We start from the raw sequence: 25,496 nt of genomic DNA, 5'->3' as shown, positions 1-25,496 counted from the left end.
CTTACATTTTCATTCTCACAATCACATTTTAAGATGACTTTATGTGTGTTATAAAAATCATTTACCCAATAAGAGGATGCATCACAACAGCACTCTGAGGGCAATGAGGGAATGAAAGCCTTCCAGGGAGTCCAAGTCATGATGGATGAAACTTGCTACGTAGACATTTCAGACTTCTGTCTTTGCTGAAATCACCCTGAGGTGATCACGTCACTCTGTCTCTGACTAAACCATAATGCCTAGAGGCACTTAGAGCAGTCATTGACCATATAATGAATTCCTTCTCGGTCTTTTACAGCCACCTTCCCTCTGATCTCTATTGATTGGAAGGAGTTCATTTCCCTTCATTTCAGTAAACAGTCAAGCAAAGAAACACACACACATACAAACACACACACACACACACACACACACACACAAAACCCAAGTCCTTGGTAATGAGATCTTGTCTTAGAATCTAATTATTGAAGAACCCAAATTTTAAAACTACTGGTCCTGATAATGATGGTATTGTGTTTAATTAGCCCAACAATATATTGGTTGGTCAAATTGAAAACTATAATAAAAATTATAAAAGTGCATTACTACTGCTCTCACTTGAAGGTGACAATAGTGGACACTGGAAAAACAAGAAGACGACTTTGGCACTGCATGACTCAGGCCATGAGACACTCTGTCATGTCGTCAAGGCATGGGGTCAGGTTCATCTGAATGCTGACAGTGCCATTTACATAGGGGTTCCTCTCCATAAAAGCCCATCGGTGACATTGATTTATATAGGAACAGTCACTTATGAAAATACTATTCACAGCACTATTTTAATTCTAAAGGTTCAAATAATCATAAATCCTGCAAACTTCAGGACCCCAAATCTGTTTGAGAGGACTACCCTTACATACAGTCTTGGCAAGGGATCCCATTTCCAGTCTCTTTCATACATTGCCTGAGAATCTACATTCTTCTCATGTCCCCATCCATTCCTAGATTCTGTCATCTTCCAGGCATATATATGATTACTTTACATCATGTGAGTGATAGTTCTAGGTAGGAGAGCCTAGCTAAAGACTCACAGATTGCTACATGGAGGCCTCTGCTTTCTCTGACTGTATGGCTAAGCCAGACACACACAAGTTCTGTGTGAGGGAGGCAGGGGGAGAAGAAGCAAACAGATGTCTGGAGTAGGCTCTTCCTATCTTGCTGCAGACTCTCCTGCCATAGTACACTGTAAGGGGTAATATGTTAAAATCTCAGGGAAGGAAAAGCAGCATCTTAATATCTGCTCTGTCAAGGGGAGCTATAGTATGCCCAGTGTTTTTTAAATATGTGTCTGCAAAGGTAGTGAAAGTCTTGTTCACAGAGACCACCATGACCCCAGGCTACACACTCAACAAAAAGTGGAGGAAACTGTCACTCTCTGTTATGATGTAGGCTGGGACAAGGTACCTGTATTTCATTTTCTGGAAATCACACATGGTTTCAATATTTCACTATATTATCTAGGGAAGAATATGGTATCGTATGGTGAATATGGTGTAGCGTGGTAAAGTTGAAATATGACTGAGAAAAGAAGCTCAATATGGTGATACCAGCCTAAGGGAAAATATGTCTGTAGTACTAATTTGTTCTGCCCTTCTCTATGGAGGCCAGAGTAGACCATAAAACTTTGTGTGGGAAACAGTCTACAGAGAAACTCTGGTCTCTGGTGTCATTGCAGAGCTGAATAAAAGCACTGGTTGTCCACAGGTCCGTGTCCACTCTCCCAGCTCACAGGTGTGGTGGTCCTTTCCTATGCCCCATGCCAGGGTTCCTACTATTAGAACATGCCTCCTTTCATGATTTTAGAAGTTTTGAGTGTCATCAGAGGCAGTCTATGGAACCCCAGGTGGGTGGGTGTCGGGGGAGAAGTTCTGGGAAGAGGGCACAGGGAGATATCAGACCAAGCAGCCAGAGGGAACTGAAATTCACCACCTGAGACCAGATTGGGCTTGGTTCTCAGAAACTTCTCAATGATTCAAAGGGAAACAGTATTTGCTCAAAAACATAAACATCAGCAAATAAATAAGGCATCAGACAGTAAGAGGGCATTCCCATGGAATTTTAAAATATCTGAAGAATAAATTTATGCATGTCATTTTAAATGAAGCAAATACAAATCTGAGTGCAAACAAAAAAATCTACTGAATTGTCAAGAGACGTGAGAACCAGCAGGTGGTTAGCTTAGGCTTGGTTAGCATTTTCTTTACTTTGTTCGTTCATTTTATTTTTTTTAAATTTTGAAACAGATATTACAAAAACCTGAACCTATGATCACAAAAGGAGTTTTGAATGTTGTCAAGTCATTTGTTCCATGAGTATAAGACTTTTTGAAGGTGTTTGCAAATTCTTCGGTTTCTTTACATAGTATCTAAAGTTTCTAGATTTCAAGGTGTTTATATACTTAGATAAGACATTTCTAAGAATTTGATTACTTGCTATGCTATTGCCAGAGGGATTTTATTTTGGTTTGTGGATTATATTCTTGCTAGCTTATAGCATACAGAACCCAATTGATTTCAAGTGTTCCTTTTGAATATTACAACTTGCTTGAACTCATTAACTAGTTCTTCCTATTTCCAAGGGGACAGCTGAGTGTCCTGTGTGTGCGGTAATTTGTGAACAAAGAAAATTCACTTTTACTAATTTTGAAAATTTTAGCCAATGCAAAATGCCCATTTCTGGCAGTCAGAACACAGCTTTTGCTTCTCACCACTGAGGATGGTGAAATTTCATATGGCTTCAGAATGGTGCAGAATAACAACAGTCATCATTTCCCTAACCCTATGATCCAGAAACCCTTCAGGAAACACTAACACCGCGAGGAGAGCTAGAAAGCACAGGGCACATGGGAGCTTCTGCTCCCATTCCCGTTGTCTTCATTGCAGCGTTTGTCACTGTCACCACTGGGAGACTTCACACTGTCAACAGCGACTGGTGCCTCTTTTGTTGTTTCACAGTATTTTAGACTTGAAGGATTTCACATGAATAAGTTCACTTGAACACTTTAATGGCTCCATGATGTCTGGTAAAAAAGTAAAACCACTTTATAAATGAGGAAAGGGAGGTACATAAATCTCCAGGAACATTCCTCAGATTATAGTCAGTGGTGGTACGGTATGATCCAAAACTCTTAATAGAATATGGGTGAGTTCAGTATCTTTCACAATATTATAAAACATGGGCCATAAATCTTCACATGGTTATCTGACCACTTGGTCCAACCTCACAGTTCTTCTACTACTCCCAAAGAAGAAAGTTGGGAAATGACTCTAAGGGAAGCTTACAAATACTAAGGCAATTTGTTACTCTGTGGTGTAAAGGAAGCCAGGAGTCAAGCCTCTTCCAATACAAGGAGGAATCCTGACAGGAGGAAGCAGCCCCAGCTCTGGAGGATTTGGAGTCAGAAAGATGAAAGGTAAAGTGAAATGCTATATAGGGCTTTCTCCTGCACACACATTGTGAGTATGAGCATATTCCTGGACTGATTCCAAATGCCAGTTCTGCGGGTGAGCAGTGACGGAGTTGAAACTTCGTTAAACATTTATAAAATATTCACCATATTTTCATTCAGAATGTGGGCATCTTTACTTGAGGCTGTCATATAACCTGTATTCTTGTGGATGACATTTTCATAGAAATGCAATATTTGATTATAGGAATATTTTACTTCCATTTCTTTAATTTTGAGAAGTACATAATTCTAAGACATTCACCATAGACCTTTAATCTGCCATAGAAGAAAACCTCTGTAGTTTAGGAGCCAGGCACAGTATGTCATAGAAGTGAGCTAGTATATGCTGTATACTCCAGTCCCTTACTCTGAGGGGATTCTATTTCATCAGAGCTTAGTAGAAAGGGATGAACTACTACTGATCTATTACCATCCAAAGATGGAGTCCTCTAATTTTCCATGGAAACCTACTATATTTGGGCATGAAGAGGGAGATCTCATCAAAGGAAATTATTTAAACTGATGGAAGAATACAGTGTATACAGTTTGATAAGTGGACTATGTGCCTACGACAAAGTTCTGAGGAGTAAATCAGAAGCTGGCTTAGGTTTGGATAGGGTGAAGGACCCTGAATTTTAAGCCATGTCAAGGTGAAGAGAGATTTGATATTGGATTTTGGAACCTGGTACCTACGGGGAAAACAATCTAATGAGCACAGTGACCAGATTTGAAGCTGGGAATGCAGTGACCTTAGGGAACAGATATAGGCAATGACAGAAAGAGCTCCAAGAATGGCAGGGAGCGGAAACATCCAAATATGGAGACCTTAGCCTCCAGGTGTAGGGCCTAGTGTTGATCTCACTGTAGCAGAAATGAACCATTAGGAATTTTCTTCCCTTTCCTGTCTGAATCCTGGTGTCTGAACTGACAAAAACAACCTCGTGGCCTTTCAATTGCTTATAGTGATGTGCAAGTGATAGTAAATCTTTTAATATTATAACAGTTTTAATTGTGAATGTCTATAGCTTGAGAAGTACACAGTTCTGAGACAACCTACACCCAGGTCCCTTTAAACTTCAAGGGCAGGAAGCCTCCCAAGACTCAGATACTGACACTAGATGCCATTTGGTAGCGGGAATAGGCTATAGTTTTACAAATTTCAATAGCAATGGACATATCTGTCAAGAATGTAGTTCATGTTGTTTGTCCTGAGGATCAATATGCCAGGATCTAAGCAACCATTCAGGAAGCAAGTAGAAGAAAGAACTCTAGAATCAGGAGTTCTGGACCACTGTGATTATCTATAAATTATAAGAAAAAGACAGTCTCCTTCTGTTTTTTATTTCATCTCTGGAGTACAATGAAATGGAGTCTACCATGAGTAAAATTAAAATAAAATACTTCTTTATTTTTTATTTTTTTAAATTTATTTATTTATTAAGGATTTCTGCCTCCTCCCCGCAACCGCCTCCCATTTCCCTCCCCCTCCCCCGATCAAGTCACCCTCCCTCATCTGCTCAAAGAGCAATCAGGGTTCCCTGACCTGTGGGAAGCCCAAGGACCGCCCACCTCTATCCAGGTCTCATAAGGTGAGCATCCAAACTGCCTAGGCTCCCCCAAAGCCAGTACGTGCAGTAGGATCAAAAACCCACTGCGATTGTTGTTGAGTTCCCATTCTTCCTCATTGTCCGCTATGTTCAGCTAGTCCAAATTTATCCCATGCTTTTTCAGACCCAGGCCAGCTGGCCTTGGTGAGTTCCCAATAGAACATCCCCATTGTCTCAGTGTGTGGGTGCACCCCTGGCGGTCCTGAGTTCCTTCCTCGTGCTTCGTCTCCTTCTGCTCCTGATTTGGACCTTGAGATTTCTGTCCAGTGCTCCAATGTGGGTCTCTGTCTGCTTGACCCATTATATCTAGTTTCTTATTGGCTAGCTCTTACATATCGATCTAACCCATTTCTAATAATCTGTGTAGCTCCACGAGCTGGCTTACCAGGAAAGATCTTAACCTGAGTCTGTCTGGAGTGGTAGAATCATGGTGACTCCTTGACTCAGCTTCTTTCTCCCAGCATTCTGTTCTGTTTACTCTGCCTACCTAAGGGTTGGCCTATCAAATGGGTCTAGGCAGTTTCTTTATTAATAAGAAATCACTTCCACATCATTTCCCCTTTTTCTGTTTAAACAAAAAAGAAAGGCTTTAACTTTAACATAGTAAAATTACATATAACAAAACAGTTATCAAGTAAGAAACTGGACAAAAAGAACCTGCATAGAGAGGACTGCTGAACTTGCCTAAAGGTGAGATGGTCTTTCGGGGTTCCTGATTCATGAAGGAGTCTGTGAGACATTCTACAGGACACAGCAGATAGTGACTGAACTGTCTTTGAAATTTCCTGCTTCATGGAAATGTCTGCTGGATACTATGGGCCTGAAGGCCGAAGATGGATGCCCCAACCGCACAGAGGAACTTTGGGTGAATGTCCAGGCAGCGAGATGTCTCTGTCATTTCTAGAGTTTTGATTTATTGTTTGCTTAGGTAATATTATATCCTTCTGGAGTCTTTGATGGAGCTGAAGAATGGATAGATAGTTATAGTTTTCCATTGTTATGATAAAAGATAAAGTAGATATAAATATTGTAACTGTAATTCTTACTTGATAACTGTTTTGTAATAAAATACTTCTTAAGCATATTTTAATGTGCTTTGAATCTTAGAGAATTTTTATATTTTAAATATTTTCCTACTTTACTTCTGACGCGTGTCATGCACAAAATATTTCCCAACATGTAGTGTTGAAAGTTTCGAGGCCAAGCATCGTCCTCAAGCATCCACTGGCTCTCCTACTGTGCCAGTTTGGTCATGTTTCGTCGTTTTCCTTTAAACTCCCTCCATATACAGAAATAATATGCTCATGCCATTTTCATTTATTATGCCAACTAGCTGTCATGTGAATGCCTGCTATGTGCCAAGAAGAAGAAATATGGACAGAACAAAATGAGCAGAATGATGGCCTTGAGGTGACAAAAACATGAGCTGGGAAACACGTGTGTTCACATAGACCTTCAACGTGGCAGGCAGTTGACTCCTGCTTCAAAGAGACCCAGACGAGTGCTTAGAAACCAGTGTTAGGGGGCAGGGTGCGTGATCAATAAGGTTGTTCCAGAGACGAACACTTTTAGGAGCACAGAGCTGTGAGGAAATGATTTAGGAGTGAGAATGACCCGTGCAGCCACTACAAAGGATAAAAAGATTGGTATCTGAAGAACGGCTGGTGGCATCCAAGAGCAAGGGAGCTGGCCAGAGAGACTGACAGAAGGGTGGGTCTGTAGAGCCTATGATTGCTTTCTAACTACTTGAAGTGGGATAATCGTGGCATTTTCAGTTCTCTTATTTTAAGATAAGGTTTTTTATTATTTTTTTATTAATCAAAGATAATGGAGAATAGAATTGAGTGTTAAATCTCCTTCAAGGCTAGCTTCAGTCTCCAATTGAAGAGAGGTGGTATATAAAGTTAGGAGTCAGAAAGTGCCAGTTTTTAGATTCTTTGATTTTGATATTGTTCCTTTGCTTCTGTTTCATTTATTTCTACTCTGATTTATAGACATTGACTAGAATTTGTTTCCATTTTTCATTTTTTTTCAAAATTTGTGAGTTGCATAATTAAGCCATTTATTTATATTCTCTCTGATATTTATTTTTAAATGGAGTTTACTGTTCCAAATGCCTCTCATGGGACTGCTTTTACTGTGTCTCAGAGAGTTGTTTTTGCTGTGTTTTATTTTCATGTAATTTCAGACTTTTTAATTTTTTTCTTGAACACATTCATCATTCAGTAATGATTTGCTTAATTTCCATGATTTTCCCATTTCTCACACCCTAACACCTATCTGTTCACCCTTCTTTGGACCTCTTCCTAGTACCCATGAATCTTTTTTCCTGTGGCTACTTTGGGTTGTATTGTGAATAGAGTGGCAAGGAGCATGATAATATGACTGAGCAAATATGGGAGGATCAGGCTGTCAGGAGCTTTGTACAGATTTCCAGAATTTGCGAACTGAGTGTGGCAGTTTGAAAGTAATTGAGCCCCCTAAGCTCATAGGGATTGTCACTATTAGGAGGTGTGGCTTCCTTGAAATAGGTATGGCCACATTGGAGGAAATGTGTCACTGTAGAAGTGGGCTTTGAGATGCCATTTATGCTTAAGCCATGTCCAGGGACTCAGTTGACTTTCTGTTGCCTGCCAATCAAGATGTAGAACTCCCAGCTCTAGCACCATGTCTGCCTGCAGGCCACCATATCCCACCATGAGGAGAATGTGTTAAACCTCTGAAACTGTAAGCTGTTGCGACCACTTGGAGTCCTGGCCTCCAGCTGCTCTTCCCTGCTAGAGATCTTGACTTTCCTTCTGATTTGAGTTACTGAAAGCTGTGTCAAAGTTGTTTACCAGCTCTGCTTCACGAGCGCGTGCTGCCTTGCCTTGAGAATCAGAGGATAAGGTTTTCACCTCTTGGCCCACCTGACGGTTGGGTATATAAGCCTCCGTGGTGCTATTGAATAAGGGGCTTCTTACCAGTGACTAGAGGTCCGTGTCCCTGTCTCTCTGTCTGTGTGTCTTTGTGTGTTTCAATCTCCAGCCCCTGCCCAAAGCTCGCGAACTGTATGGTAGCGCATAGAGCACAGACAGGCATTGTGTGCTGTAGTAAACCACTCCAGTGAATGTTTTCCTTTATAAAAGTTGCTGTGGTCATGGTGTCTCTTCACAGCAATAGAACACTTACTAAGACACGGGTCAAATTCTAAGTCTACTTTATCTTTGGGGAATTCTCCACGGTGATGTCCGGAGTTACCACACCAGTTGGCAGCAGTGCCAGTTAAGGGGATTCCCCTTCCTCATGCGCACAGGCGTTTGTGGTTAGTTGTTTTCTTGATTTTGAACATTCAGACTGGGGTAAAATAAAATTCCAAAGTATTTTTAATTCATGTCTTTTCAATTTTAAGGATTATGAGCAGAGTTTGTAGGTGTGCATGTGTGTGTGTGCGTGCGTGCGTGCGTGCGTGCGTGTGTGTGTGTGTGTGTGTGTGTGTGATATTCCTGAAACATTTTATCTCACCTTTTGAGGATATTCTGCTCTGATCCATAGCTCACTTATTAGGTTGGTCAATTGTCCTTTTGATTCTTTGTCAGTTTTCTACTTGTTTGCATATCCTAGATATTAATCTTCTATTAGATGTACAGCTAACAAGGATTCCCTCCCTCTTCCCTTAAAGAGACTACCCCCTGATTTTTTCTTTTACTGCAGAGAAACTTTTTAATTATTTATTAACTACATTTATTTATTTTACCAACCAACCACATTTTACCTCCCTTCTCTCTTCTTATTCCTTCCCCCCCACGTCCTCTGTTCAGAAAGGGGCAGGCTTCCCATGGACATCAACAAAATATAGAATACCAAATTGTAGTAAGACTAAACACCTCCATTTGTATTAAGTCTGGGCAAGGTGACCCAGTAGGAGGAATAGGTTCCAAACAGTCAACCAAAGTTTTAGGGATAGTTCCCAGTCTTTTAGTGATGATGCCTAATAATATTCTGCTATGATTTTAATTCTTATGATTGGAGTCTATTTAGAAACTCCTTTTCTTTTTTTTGTTTTTAAAATTATTTTTTATTTTTGCATCATTTTCTCATTTCTACCTGCCATGGTCTTTTCTTTTTTTTATCATTTTTTTATTTTTTAATTTATTTATTTATTAAGGATTTCTGCCTCCTCCCCACAACCACCTCCCATTTCCCTCCCCCTCCCCTGATCAAGTCCCCCTCCCTCATCTGCTCAAAGAGCAATCAGGGTTCCCTGACCTGTGGGAAGCCCAAGGACCGCCCACCTCTATCCAGGTCTCATAAGGTGAGCATCCAAACTGCCTAGGCTCCCCCAAAGCACGTACTGGCTTTAGAAACTCCTTTTCTATTTCTATGCATTACAGCAGTGTTTTTTCAACCTTCCCAATGCTGCAACTCTTTAAAACAGTTCCTTGTGTTGGGGTGACCCAGAACCATAGAACTATTTCACTGCTAATTCATAACTGCAATCTTTCTACTGTTGTGAATCATAATACAAATATCTGATATAACAGTTTCATTGTTTCAGATTTCACATGTGGAGTTGATTTTGATGCATAGTAGATACAGATTTTATTCTCCTATACGTAGCCATTTAATTTTCCCAAAATAATTGAAGGTGCTATTTTTTGTCCAATGTGTATTTTTGGAATCTTTGTCGAATATCTGAGATCAGTAGTCATCTACATTCATGTTTGGGTCTTTTATTGTATCCCACTAGTCTAAATTTTTGTTTGGGGGCCAGTATCATGCTGTTTTTATGATTATAAGTCTATGATATATCTTAAAATCTGGTATGGTAATTTCTCCAGTCATCTTTTAAGTCAAGATTGATTCTCACAAACAAGCAAAATGTGTTATGAGGCAGCATTAGATTTTCTGACAGGGAGTTCACAACTTCAGTTTTATGTAAGATAAAGCACAGTGCTCTAGGTTTGTCCTTCTTCCCTTCCTTCATACTTCCTCCTTTTTCCTTCCTTCTTTTCTTTTTCTCATGCTCTCTCCTTCCAACTATATTTCCTTCTCTGATCATTCCTTTCCTAGTTGTCTTTTAATAGCTTCTTTCAACTGGCTAGAGAATAAATTATTTTCCATTGTTTGACAATCATTTACTCATTAAGTCAATCATTTAATTAACTAAATTAAATTAACTAATCATTATTAATCGATAATGAATTAATTAAAATTCTTTCTATATCACTGATCTGAATTTGAGGTATCTGTCATATAAATCATCATTGAGATGAATATGGCAAAATATTCAGCAAGACACACTAATGAGTATCAAGTATTGTGTGGTTAGGAGGCCTTGCTGGCTGATCAGAGGTTGCAGTCTATTACATCCTGTCAGCTTTTTACGAAGTTTGGTGACATGGGACTACCTTCCACCCTAGTGAAACTTCCTGCTCTTTACCTGCCCTTTTCTGGAGAATGTCCCTGGGCCTGAAGGACTGACCTAATCTGAAAGCTGTCTCCAAGCCTGGATGCCTGATTTATCTCTAGGTGACTATTGACACAGTTTCCTGCTGGAAGCCTACCCTACTGCTCATAAGGTAACTAAGGCTTATGCGAGGAGCCTTGCCACAGGATTCTGATACCATATAGGAAGCCTTATGATAGGAGCGTGCAGCTTAATGCAAATTAGGGTTTGTCCCAGGCTCCCTGATCCTATATGTTCCTTATACATGGAATAAAGTTAAGCAGATTCAGCAAAGCTGTCTCCCAGAGGGTTGTCTCTGTAACAGCCAAGCCATCCAAACACTGTTTCCGGTTTCTGTGGACCAATGCAGCCAACGAATCCAAGGAAGAAGTAGAACTCCGTTTCATGTTCCTTAGAAGCACAAAATCTGGGATGAAATACAGTAACTTCAAAGAATGTAAATATAATTTTGGGTAGTTTGGTTAAAAGGTAATAATTAAAATAGACCATTGGATTTCCTACTTTTCGGAAATTTGAAGTAAATGAATTCTTGCAATGTTAATCTTTCGAGATAAAAGGAATTGATTAAAATAGAAAAATACAGACTACTGCTATCTGAAGTGTCATAGGACACTACTATTAATGAAACTAACCAGAGAGTACATTCATGAAGACACCATGTAACGTTCATATAATATTGCCTTTGGTGTAGGAAGTGTCTTTCTTTTCTTCTCAATAGGCCTTATTAGTATTTACCTTGTTTTGCCTGGCTTTGTATTCTCCTTTTCTCTCATTGTTTATTTCAGGACCCATGGACAGCAGGCAGCTCCCAGGGTCCACCTTATCCAATGTCTCTTACATATTTCATGCTATGAATTTTGAACCATAATTTCCTACAGTACAAAATATGCTACATTTTTATTCAAATAAACTCCATTCACCATACGTTTTCACAACATCATAAAAATCAGATTGATAAGTATCAGGACAGCAATTAGGGCATACCTATTTTCTCTAAGCCATAACATCATCTCATTCTTAGGAAACAGCCAGTACTGTCTGAATTCACTTTAGTTTCTTCATTTTATATCAATCCCTTCGACATAGCTACCATCACTTGAAAGCTAAAACAAACTGCTTATGCTTCATTTCACACCTCCCATGTATTTGGGTAACTCGGTCCTCAACTCGACATGTTGAAATATTACAGGTCACCTCCCCTGTGCTATCAGATGTCTGCTTCAGAGTTTCTCCCAAGTGCATGCCTTTCCAGCATAGGTCAAGAGTGAGAAACTCCATCTGAATATTAATTGCTGTAAATGTAGCCTCCTGTAATTATTCCATTTATCTTGTCTCAGTTTTCAAATACTGAAGACACTTCCCTTTTCCTGGCCACAGAGAGGTATCTGCCTTAATTTGGATAAACTCTTAGTTTTTATCAGTGCAGGCTCATTTCCTGTGGATAGTACAGCAAGGAACATGTGTCATGTTGAGCTGGCTATGAATACATTGAATACTAAGCAAGAGAATTGTTATGTCAACTAAATCCCTATTTGTAATTATGTATTTTAGATATTTCAATGCTATTATAATGAAATTTAAACTTTTATATTTATCTGTTATAAAAAATTGAAGAGTAAAGGTTGTTTTGACAGTTATAAACCTCAAATTTAAGGTTTATATCTTTAAGTTCTGAACACCATAAGCTAAGAACATGTATAAATAAGCATTTATTCAATTTCTTATGTGTCAATTATTCCCATAATTTGAATTTCCACACATGAGATCTGTATTATATCATTTTCTTTGGACATTGGTAGTTTTGTGGATTATTTTTAATGAGTCGATAACAGGCATCTTGAAAATACAACAAGAACTAAAGAATTAAAGGAAGTAAGAAATGCTGATGTCCAGACTACTAATGAGTTATATACAGAAAATATGCGCATTTCCCACACATTCTTACAATTTGATACAGTTGATGTGGTGTAAGCCCGTGTTCTTTCAAGATACGCAATTTTGAAGCATGACAAACATACATGTAATCTTTCCAGGGCCATGTTTGGTTGTTCAACATTGCCTAAACGAGGAGGGATAGAAACTGAATGATGTTTTCAAGATACTGAGCTGCGTTTGAGAAAAATAACAAGACAGAGCATAAATGCATGAATGCAACTCAGTCCACAGGTATAGTCCTGTTAGATATCAGCAGTGAAGAGCTGATCACTGGGAGCTTGGTATTTCAGTGACGAGAATAACACAGTGTGTTTAGTGGGTTAAAGTAATCATTGACAAGCAGGACTGCAGGACATGACCACAGCGGCCCTTCCTTCCCTTGGTTGCCAACTGTACGTCTTTAAAGCATATTTAGGGTTTCACTATTGGGTTTTGGCTTTGATATGTGAACTACCTGTAATCTAGGTAAGTATGGCGAAGTTTTTTATTTAGTAGAAGACATGCTTTCTTTTACAATGAAGATGACAGTGTGATGTAGAGGCCTTGAGCAGATGCATGCTTTAAAGGTACTTGAGCCTGAAATATTGAAATCGTACAATCTTTTGAAATCAAGGAATGCTGCAGCTATCTCTCACAGATTACAAATACACCATGGCATTATTAGAACGCCCTTCAGTAGTCACTACTATATTGTTATGTTTATATTGTTAGAAAATAAATACAAATTGTTGCTAATAGAAGCATTTGGGGGTTATCTTGAAGTTGTAAGAAATGTATACATTTGAACGTTATTTTTGTGTTGTTGTATGTAAGTTTATGATGTGTGTGACAAAACGAGTACATGCATGTCATGGTGTACGTATGGAAGTCAGGGGACAATTTTGTGGAGTTGATTGTTTCTACCACGTTGTATCTGGGGAAGAATCTCAGATCACTGGGCTTGTATGACTGCTAAGATATCACCAGTCAATGCAAATTTCTTGAATGAAGCTATAAAATATGTAATTTAAAAAATTGGTATGGGGCTGGAGAGATGGCTCAGCTGTTAAGAGCATTGCCTGCTCTTCCAGAGGTCCTGAGTTCAATTCCCAACAACTCCATGTTGGCTCACAACCATCTGTAATGAGACCTGGTGCCCTCTTCTGATGTATAGGAATACAAGGAGGCAGAACACTATATACATAATAAATGAATAAATATTTTTTAAAAAATCTAATCATCTATTTTTAAAAGTCGGTATAGTAGCTTTCTTTACCTCAAGGAATTTTTATTGTATTTTTTGAAAGCACCACTGGATGTAGTTATAATATGCATAACCCCAGCTCTAACCCTAACCTGTATTGTAAAGTTAATCCTAGCAATGCATTTTAAGAAAGATACTCCATTACTACAGTACAGAAAAAATTAAATGAACACTGAAACTGAAGCATAAAATATTATTTTGTTAGTTTAATATAGGAATAACAATTCAAATTTAAAATATTCAGAGGTTAGAATTCTAGAAAATAAAAGTCATAAAACAAAAAAGTTTTATGTTCTCTGATATCATCTAAATCTCATTACTTGAAAAAGCAATTTGGAAAACCTTACTTTCTCTGAGGAAAGGATGGGGAGTGGGGGGGAAGTAGAGGGAGCAAGAGAAGAGGAGGAAGTGGGAACTGTGATTGGCATATGTTTCAATTAAATAATAATAATAATAATGCAATTTTATCTTGACTTCATAAAAAATCTCTCCACAATCCACAACCAAGATACAGGTACTTTTCTAATTGTATTGAGACCTCAATGGAAATATTTCTTATTGATAATGCTATAAATCATAAAATCACATTTGCTAATATCGTCCAACTAAAACTATTTACTGCAGCAAAGCTTACTCTGTCATGTGACACAGGAAGACAAACTTTTTGAGGTCAATGTCAACAGACTCTTACCTAAAACTTACTTACAAGCACATTCAGACACTCAGAGTTCCTTAAGTAAAGTCATTTCTTAAAAATAGAGATTGAGTACCGACACTCTAATTTTCCTGATAGCACACTTGAAGCAAACATGGCAGGTAGCTAAGCCCCCAGCTTTGCTGAGGTGACCTGAAAGATGGCGTGATGTAGGACCAATGCTGTGAAAATTGGCTGGAAATGTAGCACAATCTACATGGACTTGAGGGTGAATGCTAACTAACAAAAAATGTTGGCAAGGCACGGTTTAGTGGCTCTGTTTCAGGGAAATGCATGCACCATCTGCAAGGCTAAACTGAAATGACAAGCCTTTGAGGCAGAGAGAATAAATGCTCAATCCATTTGGCAGATAAAGCGGGTCATGGATTGGTTTATTTAGCTCCAGTTTCACATAAACAATACACAAGCAGAAGCAATGAACCGTTGCTAAATTTGACAGGAAATTCCATTTGGGGTTATTTCTCTGTTCAAGCTTTAAATGCTCACCATTCTCCCACTCCATCTCTTTGTCATGTCTTTTATTGCCAAAGCTTCCTATTTATTTTGGTGGGTCAGTTAACAGAATGTATTTGGAAGACATATATTCTTTCATATAGGAGATGTGATTCACAACTTTGCAAAACCTAAAAGCATTTTATTTCTATTATGAAGCTTGCATGCAGATAATAAAAAGATAAAGAATACTTTTAGAGCTGAAGCCAGAAATAGCTGACATATCTATGACCATAGGAGAAATACACATTTCATGGTCATCTGAACATTGCATTCTCAAATAGACTTCGAATGCCCCCAGCAGCTTAGCATCCACAGACAGCAGCCATGCACGTTCCCAACCTTTGATCCATAACAGAATTTTACTCTGCATTGACTGTGTAGCAGACTAGGAGACTCTAGTTTGACTCAACCTATTATATATATTTTACAGAATTTCATTCTACTATGAAAAAGCAAACATTTATTCTTTGTATATCTGTTTTGATAAAAAATATGCTGTTTTTCATTTTTATTCTTTTGGTGAAGGTCACCAAATTCATATAGATGACAACACATTTTCCTCTCATTCTCCTTAAAGTATGTATTCAGTAAAACAGTGAACTAATCTAAGCACTTCAAATAACACTGTACACATCCTACTAGAATATTTCATGTTAGATTTTAAGAAATCAACATCTTTCATAGAATGAAAAACGAATTAACACATTATAATATAAAATCTGGAGAAAATGTTTTTTTTTGTTTTGACAACAAATCCTAGTATTTGTTTCTCTTCTACAGTTATTTGTTTTGTCTAGCTTCTCTTTTACAATAGTACAATATTGTATTAGTTATTTTTGTATTAGCTATGACCAAACAGCTGATGGAAACAAGAGAGAAATAAGAGAGATTCATGTTTGATAGGGAACAGTTCATCATACTGAAGAAGGCATGACAGAGTGCTCATGACATGACTTCATGTGAAATCACACTGACAAGAAAAGAAAGTGAGAGAGTTGAACTAGAACATTCCAGGTCCAGCCCTGAGCAACCTACTTCCTTTAGATAGGCTCCATTTCCTAGTGGGTTTTATAATCTCCTAAAACAGTGCTGCCATCTGGAGGTAATGTGTATGCACACAGCACAATACACACACAGGCTCTCTCTCTCTCTCTCTCTCTCTCACACACACACACACACACACACACACACACGAGTCAGTGGTGAATATTCATATTTCATATTCATAAAATTTTGTATACTGAACCCTAGATTTTCACACCCTATGATTATATAATACATATTCATTTTAATTTCAAAAGTTCCCATGATCTTAACAATCCAGCCATGTTCTACAAGCATCTTTTGATGCTCAAGACAAAACCAATGGTGCTACAAAATTAGAATGAGAGGTAGAAATTGCTCATGAACAATAACATAGAGAAATTGGTACCCTTCCAAAAAGGAAGAATAGGAGGATAGAATGGGATTAGCACGTAAGAGTATATGGTTGAAATCCACAATAACAGCAAAAACATTTAATTCCTTGTCCAGAATCCAGGTGTCCTGATACAGTCATCAGGGATTCATTAAGCTGGGTAGCCCCATGTGAAGAACCTTGTTGCCTTTAGCACAAATGATATCTCTATTTGGTCATTTCTACTCAGTTCCTGAAGCTTCTTTAGTAGGAATTACTCGCTTTCCTTTTACATAGGCAAACCTTACCTCTAAATGTTTCCATGTCACAACCAGGGGACCAAGTATTCAAAACATAAGATTGTGGGAAGAAGGCGAGACTGTGGGGAACATCATGGAATCCAGCCATAGAATCGTTATATCCAGAGAAGAACTTATCCTACCTAAGGAGGAAACAAACTATACAGAAAAGGAGTGAGATAAGCTAATAGATGAATGACTGTGGGAGTTTGGAATGGGATAGAGATGAATTTCTGATTGGTAGGTCAGTAAGTAATAAAAAGTAAAATTGAATCAGTGCTTGTTTGTCACACTAGAAACACTTTTGTGGTACATAAAATCTAGAAATTTGGTAAGAACACAAAGAGATGATATAAAAATGCAACAAGAAGATATTGCACAAGCTTGGGGAAGGTACAGATAGTTATACTCCAGATATAACTATCTTAGTGACTGTAGTAGATAGTTCAAGGAGAAAAGGAGGTATCAAGAAGTGTGAGGCTTGAGTGTCTGCCTGCTGACTCTAGTCCTGAGGGTGAGCTAAAGGAATGAGAAATTCCCTAATGAAAAGTGTGTGATTACCACTAGGGAAGTACTGTGCTATCACTCAAAGTAAGCTTGACTGTTACGACGGGGGAGGTGGGGAGTAGCAAACAAATGAACACTCCAGAAGCAACAAGAAGACTGAAAGCTGCTAAGGGTGTATTTAAAGATTGGCAAGACGTTGAAAAGTATTCCCAGTGTATATGTACTTCATTCCCATTATTCTTTCATTGCTTGAAGGGCATTTAAGATGGTTTTCATTTCCCAGTCATTCAGAATTAAGCAGCAATGATGGCTGAACATGTATCTATGGGATAGGATGTGGAGTCCTTTGAGCATATAGGAATGTTATAGCACAATCATGTGGTGGATTTATTTTTGACTTTTTGAGGATTTTCTATGCTGATTTTCAGAGTGACTGGGACCGTTTGCAATCCCAACAACAGTGAAGGGGAATCCTTGTTCACACATTTCCTCAAGTATTTGTTGCCTGTTGTTTTGTTGGTCTTGGCCATCTATTGGGGTTGTAGAGAAATGTCAAAACTATTTTGGTTTGCATGTCTCTAATTGAGAGAGAGTACAAACAGTCTTTTTGAAACATTCATTAGCCTCTTTTAGCCTGATCTATGAGTTCTATTGATTAACCCAGGGATTGTTATTCTGAACCAATAAAAATTATCAAAATTGGCTTGTAACAGAGTTGGTAAATATTTCATATTCATTTCTGGCCTGTCGAGTAAGGGTTTCTTACTAGAAAATGTTATGTTGAATCCTCTAAAGGTCTTCCCTCTTTCAGAGAGTAGAACAAGAATGGAGCATATTCTCCCAGCTGTAGCAGACAAAAGCACTCCTACAACAATCAGTTTCTACTTTTGTTCTATGTTTTACTTAGGAAAAGGCATAATCTAAAATGGATATTTAATTTCATAAAATTAAAAGACAAAAATGATACTATAATCAGAATTTGTTAGCATGATTATTTATACCAAACATTTATTTCCCCTTTAATGAAATCTGGTGTAAAATCCATTCAACAGTGACCATTACATGCTAATTTAAATGAGTTAAAAATAAGAAGAGCATAATGTTTTCATTAAATATACATCATTATTCATGTTGTATTCAAGGCTCCCTGTATATGTCAACTCTTTAATAGACGGGCCTTTGGAAGCAAATTATATCTTACTACTTGGGGCAAATACAAATTTTAATGAAAAATTGATGAAAATTAAACTATATTAAGAACTTTTCTCAATTTTACAGTAAACAAGAGTTTCCAATTATAAAAGAGCTGTTGATAAGAATAAATAAAATGATAGCGGGAAAATGCTCAGAACAGTTAAATAAAATTGCCCAAGTATTTTTCAGCAGTGTTTTGAGACAGAATAATGTTCATATTGTGAGAAGGTGCTATGTGGGTGAGAAAAGTAATCATCAACTTTACCCAGATTTGGGCATTATGAGCTACAACAGCAATCTGTCTGAAAGATGTGAAAATTGGTACAATAATGGCATGAAGGGTTTAGGAAGAAACCAACCACATTTGCTTTATTTTGGGCTAGAACCCATGACTGACACTTTTAATTAAGCTGAGAACCTGTGACCAGATCATGCATCTAGGGGAAACCTCCTAGTATTGCAGTGTTAAATGGATGTAACACTAGAATGAATCCTAATGAAAAATAGCCATAGCTCAGTGCATTGCTCAGCCTTCGTCAGAGGAGCTTCTATGGGGAAGACAGAACAGAGAAAATTTAAGAACCAGAAGAGGTGAAAAAAAAAACTTCAAAGAAATAGCATTTTCCCTGTACAACAGGACTAATGCACCTATGAGCACACAGAGGCTATGGCAGCAAGGATATGACCTTCAAAAGCTCAAGCCAGACAAAACCCCACCGCAGAGAAGGGAAGTTATGCACAAAGTCTTCCTAGTGAAGAAGCTATTTGTCAATGATAGCTGCAAGAAGAGGAAAAACTCCAGTTTTTTTCAGTGGAGTGATACTGGGTACGTCAACCACACTCCAGGGCAGAGCCCAACCTTAGTACCTGGCCAACACAAATTTAAATGCAAGATAAGCTAAAGTATATAGGTAACAGAATGTTTTTGTAAAAAGGAATTGTATAAAATACATAAAATATGTTACATTCTGAATATGCAGTAGAATAGTATCCTTATGCTTACACCCTCTATACACATCCACACACTAATTAACTAAGTGTACCCCATCATGAAATGAAAAAGGTTTACACTTAGTTAATTAGTATGTGTATACAGGGTGTAAGCAGATGAAGGATACTATTCTACTGCATATTCAGAATGTAACATATTTTATGTACAGAAATTATGTGTCTAATTTTACCTTCTAGGATCTTAAGGGATGGTAAAAGAGCTCCAGGAAGTACTGTCCTCCATTTCTGTTATTTCCTTAATTAATCAAATGTCACTGCAACATCTGTCATTCTTAATTCATAGACCTAGACAAATGTGCATGTGTCAAATATGGAAAGGAGAGGGGTTGGCATGAAATCGTTTTGTTAACTACAGATTCCTATTTTGAACAATTCATTTCTGAACATATAACAACTCAAAATATGCTGTCTAATGTAAGTTTTATGGACAGTAATACACACTATTTTATTTATCTTAAAATACATGCACACATTTGCTTGTTTTAAGTTTGCTTACTTTTTAAAACTCTTAACTGACTTTCACTTGTGTCCAGGCATATTTTGGAAGCTCATAGTAAAATATCTAACATATGTATTTTCATGATTTGTAAAATAGACAATTAAATGTTCCTTATTCTTGTGTCAAATTCTTACCACCACTTTCTAAACTAAGTTGAGAATGTACAATTTGTTACAAACTCAGTTCTTTTCACTTTAAAATAATATTATCAACGATAGCAAAATATAAAATTGAAAACTTCAAGGGTGGGTAATAAAAGCTTCTCCAATTTTGGATCAATGACTCAAGCTAAAATAACTAAATTATAGATGCAAAATATGAAGTGTACTGGCATTTCAATTGTATTTTAATAAATAAAAACTGCCTTAAGTCCTGAGAATAAAACAGCCTTACAGTCTAGGTTATGGTAACATACACCTTTAACCCCAGTAGCCATATTAGTTGCTATAGAACCCCAGTGGTGCATGCCTAAAATCCCAGCCCTAGAGAGGATTATAAAACAGGAGGAAACAGCTCTCAACACACAGTCTCATTCTGAGATTCAGGGAGGCAGGTTTGCCCTTTCTAGAGACACTGACATATGAGGGTAGTGGGACCTCTTCCTTATGAGGTGCTCCAGATGCTTACTTCTCTCCTCCCACCGGAAATGAGGAGATAGGCTTCCGTCAGCTCAGCTTTTGTCAAGTATTTTCTGTCCTGGCAGCTAATCACATTATGGATTGTCAATGTTGTGTATTTGGTGCAGTTAGAAGTTATTATCTAGTAAACACCACTTGAGTATTTAAAATGTCATCTAAGAGCATGAAATAATGAGCATGTGGAGTACTCGTGATTGCTGTCTGAATTTGTGTGTGTACATATATATATATATATATACTATATACATGTAGTCATATATATGACTATGACTACATATAGGTATATATATGACAATACAACACACACACATATATACATACATACACACATATATGTATATGCAGTCAATTTGATCTGGCCTACTCAGTTCTGTATTGGAGGTAAACTGAGTTAGACACGTTTTCGCTCTCATAATTTGTGAGCAGCATTTCTCTTCTTAACTGTTGAAGTAAAACCCCGCATGATGATACCTGTTACCCTTCCATCTTAGAGTATTCTGTTATGTAGTTCTGTACCATGTGAGATTTCTCAAATAGTCTCTTATATCCCTGGAGTTAGACAAATACCTGGCATTATAGCCATCTGTGAAGTAATCATCCTGTCAATTTTGTCTGGTGTGATGATTGGAAGAGATGCCCTATATTGGACACTGATGAGGAGATTAGATCACGGCAGGATAGGACAGCATTAAAACGTATGCTGCGGTGGCCATCTATAGCTTTTTATATTTTTTCTCTTTATTTTTTTATTTACATTTTTCACATGATATATTTTGATGGTGTTTTCTCCCATTTCCCATTTTATTTCAGATACTCTGCCTTACAGCTTGTCTGTTTTACAGTTTGTCTGTCTTATTTATGTAGGAAAACACAAAGCTATTTTCATGGAAACCTTGGGTATTCTGAAAGATACAAGACAGTAAGGGGAACAATCAAGCTGAAGTGATTTACCATAAATACATACGGAGACATGTAGAAAAGGAATCAGTGATTGTTGGTGACAGAATATTTTGCTTGTTTAAGAATAATTTTGATACCGAATTTCCTGAGAAACGGAAACACTGATTTCCAAAGTGGGTGCACAAGATGGCATTCCTACCAGCAATGGATGAGGGTACCCCTTCCTCCACAGCCTCTCCAGCAAAGGCTATCATTGGAATTTTTTTATTTTAGCCATTCTGACAGGAGTAAGATGATATCTCAAGCTTGTTTTGATTTGCATTTCCCTGATCGTTAAGGAGGTTGGGCATGACCTTAAGTGTCTTTTGGCCATTTGAACTTCTTCTGTTGAGAATTCTCTGTTCAGTTCAGTGCCCCATTTTTTAATTGGGTTAGTTAGCATTTTAAAGTCTCCACTTCTGGGAATATACCCAAGAGATGCCCTATCATATGACAAGAGCATTTGTTCAACTATGTTCATAGCAGTATTATTTGTAATAGACAGAACCTGGAAACAACCTGGATGCCCTTCAATGGAAGAATGGATGAAGAAAGTGTGGAATATATACACATCAGAGTACTATGCTGAGGTAAAAAACAATGACTTCTCGAATTTTTATGCAAATGGATGGAAATAGAAAACACTATACTGAGTGAAGTAACCCAGACCCAAAAAGATGAACATGGGATGTACTCACTCATAATTGGTTTCTAGGCATAAATAAAGGTCACGGAGACTACAATTGGTGAACCTAAAGAAGCTAAGTAAGAAAATGAACCCAAGGAAAAACATATAGTTATCCTCTTGGCTATGGGAAGTAGACAAAATTGCCGGGGAGAAAATTGGGATCTTGGGGGTGGGGTGGGATGGGGGTAAGGGGAGACGGGGAGAGAAAAGGGAGAAGGGGAGAATGGGGGGAACAAGGGGGAAAAGGAGGATTGGGATAAAGGAAGGTTGGATAGGGGAGCATGGAAGCACAATTCTTAGTTAAGGGAGCCACTTTAGGGTTGGCAAGAGACTTGAACCTAGAGTGGCTTACAGGAGCCCAAGCCGAGGTCCCCAGTTAGTTCCTTGGGCAGCTGAGGATAGGGAACCTGAAATGACCCTATCCTATAGCAATACTGACGAATATCTTGCATATCTTCATAGAACCTTCATCTGGTGATGGATGGAGATAGAGACAGAGACCCACACTGGAGCACTGGACTGAGCTCCCAAGGTCCCAATGAGGAGCAGAAGGAGGGAGAACATGAGCAAAGAAGTCGGGACCATGAGGGGTGCACCCACCCACTGAGACAGTGGAGCTGATCTACTGGGAGCTCACCAAGGCCAGCTGGACTGTGACTAAAAGAGCATGGGTTAAAAGTGGACTCTCTGAACATGGCGAACAATGAGGGCTGATGAGAAGCCAAGGACAATGGCACGGGGTTTTGATCCTACTTAATGTGCTGGCTTTGTGGGAGCCTAGCCTGTTTGGATGTTCACCTTCCTAGATATGGACGGAGGGGGGAGGACCTAGGACTTACCACAGGGCAGGGAACCCTGACTGCTCTTTGGACTGGAGAGGGAGGAGGAGAGGAGTGGGAGGAGGGAGAGAAGGGAGGGAGGAGGGGGAGAAGGGGGGAGGGGGGAGGGAAATGGGAGGCTGGGAGGAGGCGGAAACTTGTTTTTTTTTTCCTTTTCTCAATAAAAAAAGAAAAAAAAGAATATTTTTTGAAATCCTGAAGTATTATTAATCTTGAAAATTAGTAACTGAATGATATAAAAAATGATGCCTGTCTCCACTTTGTTGACCCCATTGCTTATAGGACAGGAATGATTGTTTCTTTTAATTATTCCAGCTGAGTAAAAATGAAGAGAACTAGAAATAAGTAATGAGGTGAGACTAATGCATTGAATTACAGAGTGAAAATGTTAACACTTAACCAAACCTTAAAGTATAAGAGCAACATTCAAGAGAAAAGAAATATTTTACTTACTGTGAAAGATGTGAGTAGACACAAGCATGCAATGCAAATAGATGAAATTCAAACTGCAGATGCCTCCACCAATATTCTTACCAAGGTAAGAGAGCTTCAGAATCTAACACAAGAAAAAGAAAAAAAATGTATCTCTTTTGACTCTGTTCCATGGACAGTCATGAAGCAAGGCTAGTATACAGACCTTATATGAAGGAAAATCTGCTTCTCCAGGTATGGGAAGAGTATCTGCAAATTTCTCCACTTGTTTTAGATATCAGTGATAAAGGTACTTGACACCGTTTTCAAGTTTGCTTTAGAGTTCATGAGATTGGATTCAACCAACTGATTGATAATTTTTATAAGCAAAGAAAATATTGTGATTTGGAAGGCAATTTAAGATGTTTAGAAGTACTTATCTAAAAGAGCCATTCTAAGTGAGATTAATATTCATTAAGGTTTTTAAAATTAGCTACGTATTTATAGACTTCAAATAATTTTTAAAAATGTATAACACATTCTGAAGAAGCACTAATGATTTGAATTAATAAATTCAACACACTCAATATCAATTAATAAAACTAGTTTCATTGAAACATTAGCAACCTTTAATTAAAAACAGATTACCTTTTCATTTAAGATTTATTTTTTTGTTGTTAATATTTTTAGTTTTTCATGACATCATTTCTTTGTGTAACCACCATGGCTGTTCTGGAACTCACTTTGTAGACCAGGCTGCCCTGGAACTCAAAGAGATTCACCTGCTTTTGCCTCCCTACAGCTAGATTCACCACCATTGCTCAGTATTAGATTGATTTAAAAGAAGCAATTCTATCCCCAGACTACAAGTCAGTTATAGAAGACTGGGATATGTATTTTATTTAAAATGAAGACTCACCATGTAACAGGTGCTCTTGTTTGTATTTTGAAAGAAGAGGATGTGAGATATAACCTGGGGAGTCTTATTCACATATTTTCAGCCTTTCTTCTCTGTCGCTCTACATAATTTACATACTTCCTCAATCATGAAAATATGCTTTTCAGCAATGAATGTAAAATGAAAAGAAATCTAAGAAACAAAAACACCAAAAAATATTCAACTTCTACTATTCAATCACCAAAGCCGAATGCATGTGATAATGAAGAGTTGAGCCAATAAGCCTCTGGCATTAGCTCATCTCCCTAAACATGCCAGGTTTGTTCGTTGCTATTATTGTGAAATATTTTCAGTGCAAAGGTGTGGGAGCCAAACTCTACTGGTCATATAAATATTTTGAGGGAAAGAAGTGAAAGGCAAAACTGTCAAGAGGCATGGAATTGCTTAGAAACAGCTTTGTCAGAATGGTCCTAGAAAATATCCAAGAAATCCTAGCTGTCTGAAGCCATGTCACATAGATTCATATTAGGAATAAGAAATATTTCTCTGAATTTATCAAATTTAAATGGACTAGACATTGTTGATATATTTATTGCCTATATATATATATATATATATTCTATAGTCATTGTACTTGCTGTACATACTTTTCTTATATTACTTAAGCCTTGTTTTTTATTCTTTTTAGACAAAAAGGGAAAATGTAGTGGAATTTCAAATGTATTTTAATAAATAAAGACTGAACATAGTCATAAAAGATATAAAAGCAATTATCTAGCCTTTCAGGCCCATCCATGGAACAGAGAGTTGGATATGAGAATTCAATAAACCAGCCAACAATATATATCAGCTTAAAAAATAGTATAATCGTATCACATGTGCAATGATTAAATGGTAAGAGAAGTTCCTCTTTACTAGAGTTGACAGAAATTTTTGAAGGATGCTGAGGGCAAAGCGGGATTCCCTGGACTAAGAGAGACTATCACCATAAGCAGGAGCATGGATTACAAAGAGAAGGGCTAACTTGTCATTAGCACTAGTTGGAATGTGCAAAATGATCTTCATATTGGAAAACAAGATCCCGCTACTTAAAATAAGAACATGGATTTAGAGTGTATTATTTCCTTTTGAATGGACAATTGGCCAAAAGTTTAACTGTTTGAAAGTTACTTGAGAGCTGATGAGAAGCCAAGGACAATGGCACTGGGTTTTAATCCTACTGCATGAACTGGCTTTGTGGGAGCCT

This window comes from Microtus pennsylvanicus, chromosome 6 (assembly GCF_037038515.1).
Source record: "Microtus pennsylvanicus isolate mMicPen1 chromosome 6, mMicPen1.hap1, whole genome shotgun sequence".
Lineage (NCBI taxonomy): Eukaryota > Metazoa > Chordata > Mammalia > Rodentia > Cricetidae > Microtus > Microtus pennsylvanicus.
The sequence above is the reverse complement of the archived record's forward strand: the minus strand, read 5'-3'. Positions refer to the sequence as shown.